Source organism: Macrotis lagotis, chromosome 5, assembly GCF_037893015.1.
Source record: "Macrotis lagotis isolate mMagLag1 chromosome 5, bilby.v1.9.chrom.fasta, whole genome shotgun sequence".
NCBI lineage: Eukaryota > Metazoa > Chordata > Mammalia > Peramelemorphia > Peramelidae > Macrotis > Macrotis lagotis.
The window spans coordinates 19,050,619-19,061,933 of NC_133662.1; the positions used below are offsets into that span (position 1 = coordinate 19,050,619).

The following is an 11,315-nucleotide window of genomic DNA, read 5'->3' on the forward strand; positions in this document are numbered from 1 at the left end:
GAAGGCAACAGAAGGTACAGTGGAGTGCTTAGAGCTTGGTTAGATATCAAAAATGCCAAGGTCATCTACTGCATCTAGAGCTGTTGCCATTTGTCTTGATTCTGTCTTGCCACTGGAGCTTGATGACTTTTGGAAAAGAAAGTGAGGCCCATGACTTCATGTAGCTTTGTGTCACTTACATCCAATTTACAGGTATTAAAAGACATCACCCATATCCTTTTACCAGCCCTATCTCAAAGTCCTGTGGTGATAGGTAAGCTTTGAAACAGCAGGTATAGATACACTGAGAGTTATAGTCAGAATCCTGCACTCAGGTGGCCCAGGCCATAGAATTGTTTCCCCACTGAATGGAGCAATGGGATTCAGCAGCCCTCTGGATGACTGATCAGCCCTTTTTAGGATCTTACTGCTCACCTCCTGATGTGAGGAAGAGACTAGAAATGGTCTCCTAAAATTTATCTGCTTACCCAACCCTGATCTGGTTGTTGCAACATCAGGATCCCACAGTGCAGACAAGACACACACACAAAAAATCTACAAAACTTCTTCAAAGAAGATTACAATCACCATCAATACTTCGAAAGCATGCTCATGCAAAGACAACACAAAATCCAATAGATCTGAAAGACTAACAGCTCTTGTTGCAAGAGAACTCAGTAGGTATCAAATCCAAACAGCAACCCTGAGTGAAACAAGTTTGGCAAAGGAAGGCTAGTTTATAGAGATGGATACACATTTTTCTGCGGTGACTGTAGTGAAGGGGAGTACAGTGGAGTAGGTTTTGCAACCAAATTTAATCTGGTCAGCAACCTTGAATGCCTACCAAATGGAGTAGGGAACAGATTTCTCACAATGAGATTACCACTTTCAGGAAAATGCCAAGCCACCATCATCACTGCAATACTCCCACCATGATAAACACTGATGAAGTCAAAGAAAAATTTTATAAAGACCTCGAAACTTTTATCATCTATGAATCAAAATAAGACAAGCTTATAATTCTGGATGACTTTAATGTTAGAGTAGTATCAGATTGCCAAACATGGCATGGAGTCCTTGAGTGAAATGGAGCTGGAAACAGCAACAGCAATGGTGGAAGGGCTACTGAAGACTTTTGCCTCTCATGAGCTCCTCATCACAAACACTGTGTTCCATTTACCTAAGCCCAATAAAACTTCCTGGATTCAACCTCAAAATCAACATTGGCATCAAATATAATATGTGATCGTAAAGAGAAGAGATAGACAGAAGTTAGAATGACAAAGGCAATGTGCTTTGCAGAATGCTAGACTGATCACAAATAAATATGCACATTCAAAAAAATGGCAGCCTCAAGGCAAAGTCACTACCAGAAGAATTAATGTCAAGATATTAGAGTACCTCTTTGAGTAGGAAGAATTTGTTGCTAACTTGCAGGGGAAATTGAGCCAACACACAGCTGACAACAGTGGAGCACAAAAAGAGTGGACAGCTTTCAGAGAACTGGTGTATAGCAATGCATTTGCTCATCTGGGTCAGAACACTTCCAGAAATCAATCCTGTTTTAATGAAAGTGCTAGGGAAATAGAGAAGCTGCTACATGAGAACTCTACAAGGTTTACCAGCATGATAGTTCATCCATTTCACTATAAGCAACATTTAATTCCATCAAAAGTAAAGTACAAAAGAAACTTAGAGAGATGCAGGACTCGGCTCAGGTAGAAGGCAAATGAAAATGTATACTATGCACATAGTAGTAAACCAAAGTTCTTCATGATGCCCTGAAGGTTATTTACTACCTAAAGACCCATGGTGAATCTCAACTACTTCATGGTGATGGATCCACATTGGATAATGATAGGGACATGATCTTAGAGAGTTGGGTCGAACATTTCCATAGTGTTTTTAACAGACCGTCATCAATCAATGTAAAAGCAATTGGCCTTTTACCTCAAGTTGAACTCAACCAGTCATTAGCTGAAGTTCCAACAGAAGAAGAGGTTTTGAGTGCCATTAGATTCCTTTTAAAAGGCAAAAGACCTAGTAATTTCTATTCTATTCCATTTGAGATTTACAAGGTGGGAGGTTCATTGCTCATATAAAAGCTAACTGAAATTTTCCAAGTTATATGGCACAAAGAGTTATCCCCCAAGTATTCAAGGATTCCTCCACTATCCATATCTAAAAATGTAAGGGAATATACTGTCCTGGAACAATCACAAGGGAATTTCTCTTTTGATCATGGCTGGGAAGATTCCCACCAGAGTCCTTATTAAAGAACTGATTCTTCACCTAGAAGATGGTCACCTTCCTAAGAGCCAGGAAAGCTTCAGAAATGGTAGAGGAACAGTTAATATAGGGTTTACTGACAACACCAGGAAAAATGTCACGAACAGAAGGGAGTTGTGTATACAAGGTTTCTTTGATGCTGGCATTTTTTAGTGTTTATGGGAAATTTTGTCAAAATTCACTTACCTGGAAAAGTTTATCTAGATTTCATGTCAATACCACAATGACAATGTGCATGCGCGGACTCTAGATAGTGGAAAAAGCTCTTGAGTTTTCCCAGTCACCAGTGGAGTGAATAAGGATGTGTACTTGCTTATTTTTAACTTGATGTTTTCAGTCCCATTATCATACACCTTCACTGAAGATGAACATGACCTCAAGGTCCGCTATTACACTTGTGCAAAATTGTTCAACTTGAAAAGGCTACACAAACCAAAATCAAAGTGGAGAGAGTATTGGTGCATGATCTTCTTTTTTGCAGATGATTATGCATTCAGTGCACTCTCTGAAGCTGAGATGCAACAAAGTAAGGATCAGTTCTCTGCTACTTGTGCTAGCTTTGGTATAACAATTAACACCAAGAAAATACAGGTGCTACATCAGTCACCGCCACACCATCCATATTCAATTACAGCAAATGGAGACTTTTTGAGTACTGTGGATAAGTTCACTTACCTTGGCAGAGTTCTTTCCAGGGAGGTACAAATTGACTATGAGGTTGACACATGCATTGCCAGAGGTAGCTCAATATTTGGGAGGCTTTGAAAGAAAGTGTGGGAGACAAGAGGTATTATTAGACAAATTCCCAAATTGAAGGTCTGCAGAGCCATTGTGTTGACTTCATTGCTTTATGCCTGTGAAACCTGGACAGTCTACTGGCACTGAATGCTTTTGTTTAAATTCTCTAAGGAAGCTTTTCACTCTTCTTGACCCTACCTTTGCCTTGAAAGGATTGCTCTCTCTCTCTCTCTCTCTCTCTCTCTCTCTCTCTCTCTCTCTCTTTCTTAGGCTATGTGTTCCAGGTCTAGGTATGCTGGAGAAACAAACATAGGTCCTTATGCCATGTGGCTGGGCTAAGTCAAAACTTTTGGTCATCTATTCTCTCTCTCTCTCTCTCTCTCTCTCTCTCTCTCTCTCTCTCTCTCACACACACACACACACACACACACACACACACTCACTCACTCACACACTCATACCCCATCTAGCCTTTCCTCAAAATGTTTACTGCTTTTCCAGGAGGAAAAAAATGTTTTAATATGTACAATTAGCAGTCACCTGTAATAAATCCTAGAGACTTCCATGGTAGAGCTAAGATGGCAGCATGAATCTAATATTCTCTGGGATCTTTTTCCTACCAAAGGTAAATGAAGGCTCTGTTCTGATATTCAAGTTACAGATCACACCAAGAAAAAGAAAAGATTCGAAGATCTTTTCAGCCATAGATACTGAGGTTAATCTTCAGGGAAGGTTTGTCTCTTTGGGGCAAAGGATGAAGTAAAGTCCAGGAGGTGGGAGAATGGAAGAACCAGCAGGAGGCTTTTAGCCAAAGTGTAATCCATGTCCTGATAGCTTGACAACAGCAGAGGTCCCAGCAGCTAGAGAGAAAGCCAGCAGTGAGGATGCCAACCCCAAACAAAGTCTCAGAACACTGGTGAAGAAGAGGGCACTGGGTGGGAATAAACCACTGGTCAGTCAGAATCCAGACATAAAGGAGGAAACACACTTCTGCAAAGGCTAGGCCAGGACTGCATAGACAACGTCTTGGCCAGCAACAAGCCAGGGAATAGACTCCAGCCCCAGGAAACAAAAATCTTGGATTTATATTCCCTATACCCTAGGAACAGAGCTAAAACATAAAAAGTTGAGAAAACAAGCTGAAAGAGCACTTACTATAGAAAACTGCAAACAAAGATAATACCAGGTCTGAAGAAGAAATCAGTGAAAAATCACTCCTGGGGAAGTATAAAAACCACTTGTAAAATGGAGTTCAACCCAAAAGCTCATCAAAGAACTTAAAAAAGAAACAAAGAAGAGAGGAAGAAGAAAATGGAGAAACAAAATGAGAGTCATGCAGGAGAATGATGAAAAACTGACCAGAGAATCCAACACATTTAAAAAGGAAACACAAAAGGTAATCGAAGAACATAAAACCCTAAAAAATAGCATTGAACAAATAGAAACCAATGAATCTATCAGACTACATGATTCCATCAAACAAAATAAAAAGGGAAAAATTTGAGGAAAATGTAAAGTATCTTCTAGGTAAAACAAATGACCTGGAAAGTAATCCAGAAGATACAATCTATGAATCAAGGGACTACTAGAAAGCCTAGATGAAAAAAAGAACCTGGAAAATATCATGCAGGAAATTATAAGGGAAAACTGTCCAAATGGCTAGAACAAGGATGCAATATAACCCTGGAAAGAATACAGAGAACCCCTCCAGAAAGAGACATAGGATAAAAACTCCAAGGGCTATTATAGTCAAATCTAGAACTCTCAATTAAAGGAGAGAAGCAGCAAAAGGAAAAAATTCAAATACGAAGGAAGCACAATCAGTCTCATACAGGACCTATCAACCTCAACAATGAAAGATCAGAAGACATGGAATACCATATATTAGATAGCAAAGGACTTGGCATTATAACCCAGAATGTACTACACGGCAAAATACAGCATATACTGTCAGGGGAAAAGATGGATGTTCAATGAACTAGAGGACTTCAAAATCTCCTGATACAAAGGCCAAAAGGAACAGAGAATTCATTTGCCCAATTCACATCTCAAAAGTTTCATTAAAATGTTAATGAAAAGGTGAAGGAAAAAATGAAATAAATAAAAACAAATGGTGGTCAAGACCACCAAATTATGTACAACCCTAAAATGAAAGATATAATTTTAATTCTTGAAAACTTTATTTCTCTCAGGATAATTAAAGGTTTCAGTATAATTGAAGGGATTGGACTTAAGGGATATGGGTATAGTTGGGATTTGTCTCTCCATTAAAGGAGTTCAAAATGACATCCCTATGTGTGAGCCAAAAAGCCCTGATGAAAATCAGGGGTGCTTTAAATTTAAGTGTCTCTTTATCATTTGTCAAATGATAAAGTGTAGTACATTCTGTCACTTTAACAGTGCTGTGCTGATGAAGCTTAGCACTTTGCCAAATGAGGGCATTATAAACTGGACAGTCCTGAGACTTACAATCATTTATAACTATCTCAGATGAGAATTTCATGGCCTTCCAGTACTTAGAGATCTTTAATCCATGCTTCACTTAACAAGGTTTTAAGTACCCTGGGTGGGTAGGGGAGAGTAAAATGTGTGAGAAAATAGGACTGAGGGGAGAGGCACAAATAGTTCAGTAAATGATTTGGCTTTGGATGATACTTTGGCTCATGAGGAGGATTGTGTGTACTTGAAAAGGGGGTAACGTAAAAAAATGAATATATTTAAGCTCCAGGTGAAGAGGCAAAGAAGGGAGAATGTGAACACTGAGTAAATTCTATTCAATAGATTTGGCCCAGAGAGGGAGTAAGATACATTCCTACTTATGTTTAAAAATCTGTCCTTCGGGCAGCTAGTTGGCACAGTGTTTAGGACACAGGCCCTGGAATCAGGAGTACCTGAGTTCAAATCTTGCCTCAGACACTTGATAATTGCCTAGTTCTGTGGCCTTAGGGAAGCAACTTAACCCCATTTGCCTTGCAAAAAACCCCTTAAAAAAATCTGTCCTTAACTGCAGGGAAGGGGTGGGCAGGTAAATGGAAAGATAAGGGAAGAAGGGAGTGATAAAAGGAATGGTGAAGGCAAAGGTACAAGTGAAAATAAACAGAAAGTTAAATTTTAAAAGAAAAGTCAAAGGGGAAAGGAAATAAAATTTTGTTTAGGAGGATAAAGAAGAAAGAAAAGAGATAAATATCAATAGAGAAAGTTAGCATGGAGGGAAATACTAATCATAAATGTAAATGTGAATAGGATGAACTGTCCCATAACATGGAAGCAGATTGTAGAAAGTATTAAAAACCAGAATCTTACAATATGTTGTTTACAAAAAAAACATATTTGAAGAAGAGAGAAAAGGCAAAAGATTGGGGAAAATATATTATGCCTCAGCTGATGTAAAAAAGACAAAATCAAGGGTAGAGGTCCTAATCTCAGATAAAGTAAAAGAAAAATTGATCTCATTAAAATGGATAAGGAATAAATCTACATCTTCTTAACATACACCATAATACTTAATCATTACAAAACATGTTTGTACCCAGTGGTATAGCATCCAAATTCTTAGAAGAAAAACTGAGTGAATTACAAGAGACAGATGGTAAAATTTTAATAATGGGGGATCTCAACCTTCCTATCTCAGAACTATATAAATCTAACCACAAAATAAACAGAAAAGAAGTTAAAAATGTGAATGAAATCTTAAAAAACATAAATATGTTAAACCTTTGGAGAAAATTAATGGGAATAGAAAAGAATACACCCTTTTGGGGGCAGTATATGGCACCTATACAAAAATAGACCATGTCCTCGGGCACAAAAGTATTAAAATCAAAGTCAGAAAGGCAGACATAATAAATACACACTTCCCAAACCATGATGCATAAAAAATTACATGGAATAATGGGTCATGGAAAGAAAAAAAACCAAAAACTCATTGGAAATTAAGTAACTTTATCTTAAATAATGGGTGGATCAAACATCAGGTAATAGAAATAATTAATAATTGTAGCCAGGAAAATGATACTGTGATGTCATACCAAAATTTATGGAATGCAGCCAAGGTAGTTTTAAGGGAAAGTTTTGTCTCTAAATTCCTATATGAATAAAAAATAGAGAAAGAAGAGATCAATGAATTGGGTATGCAACTAAAATAGTTAGAAAAAGAGCAAATTGAAGGTCCCCAATTAAATACCGTTTTAGAAATTCTGAAAAATCAAGGGCCAGATTCATAATACTGAACACAAGAAAACCGTTGATCTCATAAATAAAACTAAGAGTTGATTTTATGAAAAGCCAATAAAATAGAGAAGTTTTTGGTTAATATGATTTTAGAAGACAATCAAATTACCAGTATCAAAAATGAAAAGGGTGAACTAATGAACAATGAGGAGGAAATTAAGGAGATAATTCAGTGCTACTTTGTCAAACTGTATGCCAATAAACTGAATAATCTGAGTGAAATGGATGAATATTTATAAAAATATTATAAATATTACAAACTGTTCTGAGTAACAGAAGAGGAAATAGATTACTTAAATAATCCATTTCAGAAAAAGAAAATAAGAAACCATCAATAAATTCCCTAAGAAAAATTTTCCAGGTCCAGCAGGATTTAAAAGCGAATTCTTCCAAACATTTAAGGAACAATTCATTCTTATTCTACATAAACTAAAAAAAAAAAATAGAAGTTCTGCTGTGGCTTGCTTCCTTGGGGCCCACAGCAGCGACCTCCCTCCAGGAGGGGAGCTGAGAATAAGGAGTCAAGCCACTACTGCCTTATGCCTCCAGCTCAATTTTATTATTGCTTAGCTATTACATATATACTGTTAGGTCTTCCGGGGTAGAACAAAGAATAATGAGGTAATTGGGGGAGGTGCAAGGGGTGTGTACATGCAGTGTCTTGCATTACAGGATAGGGCGGTACCTTAGGGAGGACATGATAAGGCACAGCTGTGTCTAGTGCCCTTGGTTAGTGGGGCAGAATGTCCAGCTCCCAAGTACTCTGGCTCCCAAGGACTTTGGCTCACCTTATCTCTCAGGGCGGTGTGCCAGCTCCTGAGACTGTCCAGGTGGTGGTTTACTTGGGAATGATTTGTGTTATGGCTGTTAGAATAGCCTGTGTTCCCACATATCCGCCTTGCTTTTCATTTAGGGCCACGGGACCTGGATAGTCATAATAAACACCAAGAAATAATAATGAACATAATAAACAACACGAAACATACAGGGGCTTTTTTACACGGGGTCCTGGGGATTTGTGGAGACCAGAACCAGGGGGAATGTCCAATGTTAGGGAGAAAAGGGCAGGGAGGGAGTGTGGAATTTGATCCTCATAGCAGAGGAGTCAAAGGCACAAAAGGTCCCCTTGAAATGAGCAGGTAAGTGGGACCCAGTATGGATATGCAAAGGACCAACAGAATTGGAAACTTTAAGAGTCCTGGGATACGGTGTGGCTCCATCTTCTTCTGGTGAGAGTGTGGGGAGACCCACAGTTCTGTTACTGGCAAAGAGAGCAGGGAAAAAAGACAAATCTTAAAAGAATCTAGGGGAGGGGATAAGTGCATACTGAGGGGTGACCCATGCTTTGGGGGTAACATAGTAACAAGGAGTTGGTGAAGAGACAAGTGCCCTCTAGGTTTAAAGTACATCGTTCTTTTTGCCAAGGTAAAGAGCTTGTCCTTGAGTGCTGTGGGGAGTTTTGGGGGGATCTTCTTTTCCCGCTCAGTCCTCTGCATCTCAGGTTTCATTTACTGTTGTTTAGATACATTCTTTGCATTCCTTTGGTCAGGGCTGCTACAGAGCTAGGTGATCTGGAAGCTGCTGTTGCTGCTTGTCTGATCAGATCAGATGGTCGGGACTCTACAGCAGGGGGGTGCAATCTGTGGGAAAAACATAAGCAAACCCTCCCGCTTGCTTTATGATGGGGGAGGAAGGGACGTGGGCAAGGACCAAGGCTAGGGCTTGCAATTCCACCTGTTGCACAGACTGGGTGTGAGGGCTCCTGTGAGTGAATAAAACAGATCCATTACTATAGATTACATAGCCCAGGTGCTTTCTGTTTGCATCTGTAAAGGCTACATACACCTGTGGAATGAGTTGAGGGGAGGGAAACAAGAAGAGGAGCATGCTGACAGGGAGCGCTGATATCCCCGTGACGAGAGGGGACAGTGGGTAATGATTACCAATACATCTTGCAAAGATCTCTCATCTGACAGGCATATATGAAGTCCTTAGCTGCTGCTGAGGGAGAAGGGGGGAGCACCTTGACATTTCCTGGGAGGCTGGATCCAGCTCTCTTCCCAAGGCAACTCAGGGTAAAGATGAGGAGGCTTTAGGGAGGTGGTTTGTCTGGCGGAGGATCTGGGGAGGGCTTAGGAGGAGGGGGGGGTGAGTGGATTTCTCATTAGTTTGAGTGCCCTCATTGCAGACCTCAGTGAGGTGGCACAGGCTCTCTGCTATTGCCTTTTTTTTTTTTGCATCGAAAGGTGCCTGTAAAATATTTTGAGGCTTTTCCTCTCTCCCTGAAAGGCAAGCATGTATTGCAGTGACAACAGGATAGAATGGAAGCGGGGGAGAAAAGCCACCATGGACCTCAGCTCTGCCGGCAAGTGTCAAAACATGCCCCTAAACATCAGGATCCAGGATGTGACCAGCTTCAATCCAGGGGTCCAAAACAAAAACCGCCTGGAGTGTTATCTTACATTCTTTTTCAGTGCATTTCAGGCAACGAGAACTTAGGAGTTGTTTAAGAACCCATACATGCATATCTTGGGAAGAAGGGGGAAGATTCCCCATTAGGATAAGGGTCTACAGGGGGCTCTAATAGCTGAGGGGCCACTGGGGGGGCGACCGGCCCCAATGGGGCACTTACCTTGGCCAGCAAGGAGGAGGGCAAGTCTGAAGGTCCTTCAGAGGGGAATCCCGGATTTCGACACCATTTGTTGTGGCTTGCTTACTTGGGGCCCACAGTGGCAACCTCCCTCCAGGAGGGGAGCTGAAAATAAGGAGTCAAGCCACTACTGCCTTATGCCTCCAGCTCAATTTTATTATTGCTTAGCTATTACATATATACTGTTAGGTCTTCCGGGGTAGAACAAAGAATAATGAGGTAATTGGGGTGAAGACAAGCAGGGTTTACATCCAGCGTTTTGCATTACAGGATAGGGGGGTAAGTTAGGGAGGAGGTGATAAGGCACAGCTGTGTCTAGTGCCCTAGGTTAGTGGGGCGGAATGTCCAGCTCCCAAGGACTCTTGCTCCGAAGGACTCTGGCTCACCTTATCTCTCAGGGCGGCGTGCCAGCACCTGAGACTGTCCAGGTGGTGGTTTACTTGGGACTGAATTGTGTCATGGCTGTTAGAATAGCCTGTGTACCCACAAAGTTCTGCCAAACTCTTTTTATGACACTAGTCTGGTGTTGCTTCCTCAATCAAAAAGAATCAAAACAAAGAAAATTATAGTCCAATCTCCCTAATGAATAGTAGTGCCAAAATCGTAAATTTTAGGAATCAGGGGAAAAATTCTCTTTTCTTTTTCTTCCCTTTTTTAAAGAAAGATATTATTTATCTTGAGCTTTATAATTTCCACCCCCCCTCCTCATTCTTGCTTCCCTCCCCCCCAACCACAGAAGGCATTCTGTTAGTCTTTACATTTTTTCCATGGTAGCCACTGGACTCAGTTGAATGTGATGAGAGAGAAATCATATCCTTAAGGAAGAAAAGTAAAGTATAAGAGACAGCAAAATTACACAATAAGATAACGGTTTTTTAAAAAATTCTCTTAGGAAGATTCTGAAGATCAGCTGGTAGGAGAAGATAGCAGACACTGTGGTCCTTTCTTTAAGCTAAACCATCTAGCATTCCTACATTACTACAGAAAATGCAGTAGGATGTCCTGGGCACGTTGTTAAAATGCCAGAAGTACTCTTGCCAAAGACAGTTCTTTTTTATGTTTTGACTTGGAAAGATTTTATTTATTTTGAATTTTACAATTTTCTCCCCTTCTTCCTTCCCTCCCCCTCCATCCACAGAAGACATTCTGTTAGTCTTTACATTGTTTCCATGGTATCTCAGTTGAATGTGATGAGAAAGGAATCATATCCTTAAGGAAGAAAAATAAAGTAAGAGATGGCAAAACTATATAATGAGATAACAGGTTCTTTCCTAATTTGAAGGTTATAGTATTTTGTCTTTGTTCAAACTCCACGATTTTTTCTCTGGTTACAGATGGTATTCTCCATTGCAGATAGTCCAAAATTGTCCCTAGCTGTTGCACTGATGGAATGAGCATGTCCATCAAGGTTGATCCTCAACCCTATGTT

General features: G+C 40.1%; 1 long non-coding RNA gene across 1 annotated transcript; it reads right to left on the reverse strand.

Annotated features, from left to right (window-relative positions):
- Window positions 1-2,952: 2,952 nt before the first annotated feature.
- On the reverse strand, window positions 2,953-10,069 carry LOC141489636 (uncharacterized). The gene is made up of 3 exons (XR_012468957.1): window positions 9,869-10,069; window positions 8,025-8,160; window positions 2,953-3,027 (listed from the first exon to the last, which is right to left on the reverse strand). It is a non-coding gene; the product is annotated as an uncharacterized LOC141489636 (long non-coding RNA).
- Between the last annotated feature and the right edge of the window lie 1,246 nt (window positions 10,070-11,315).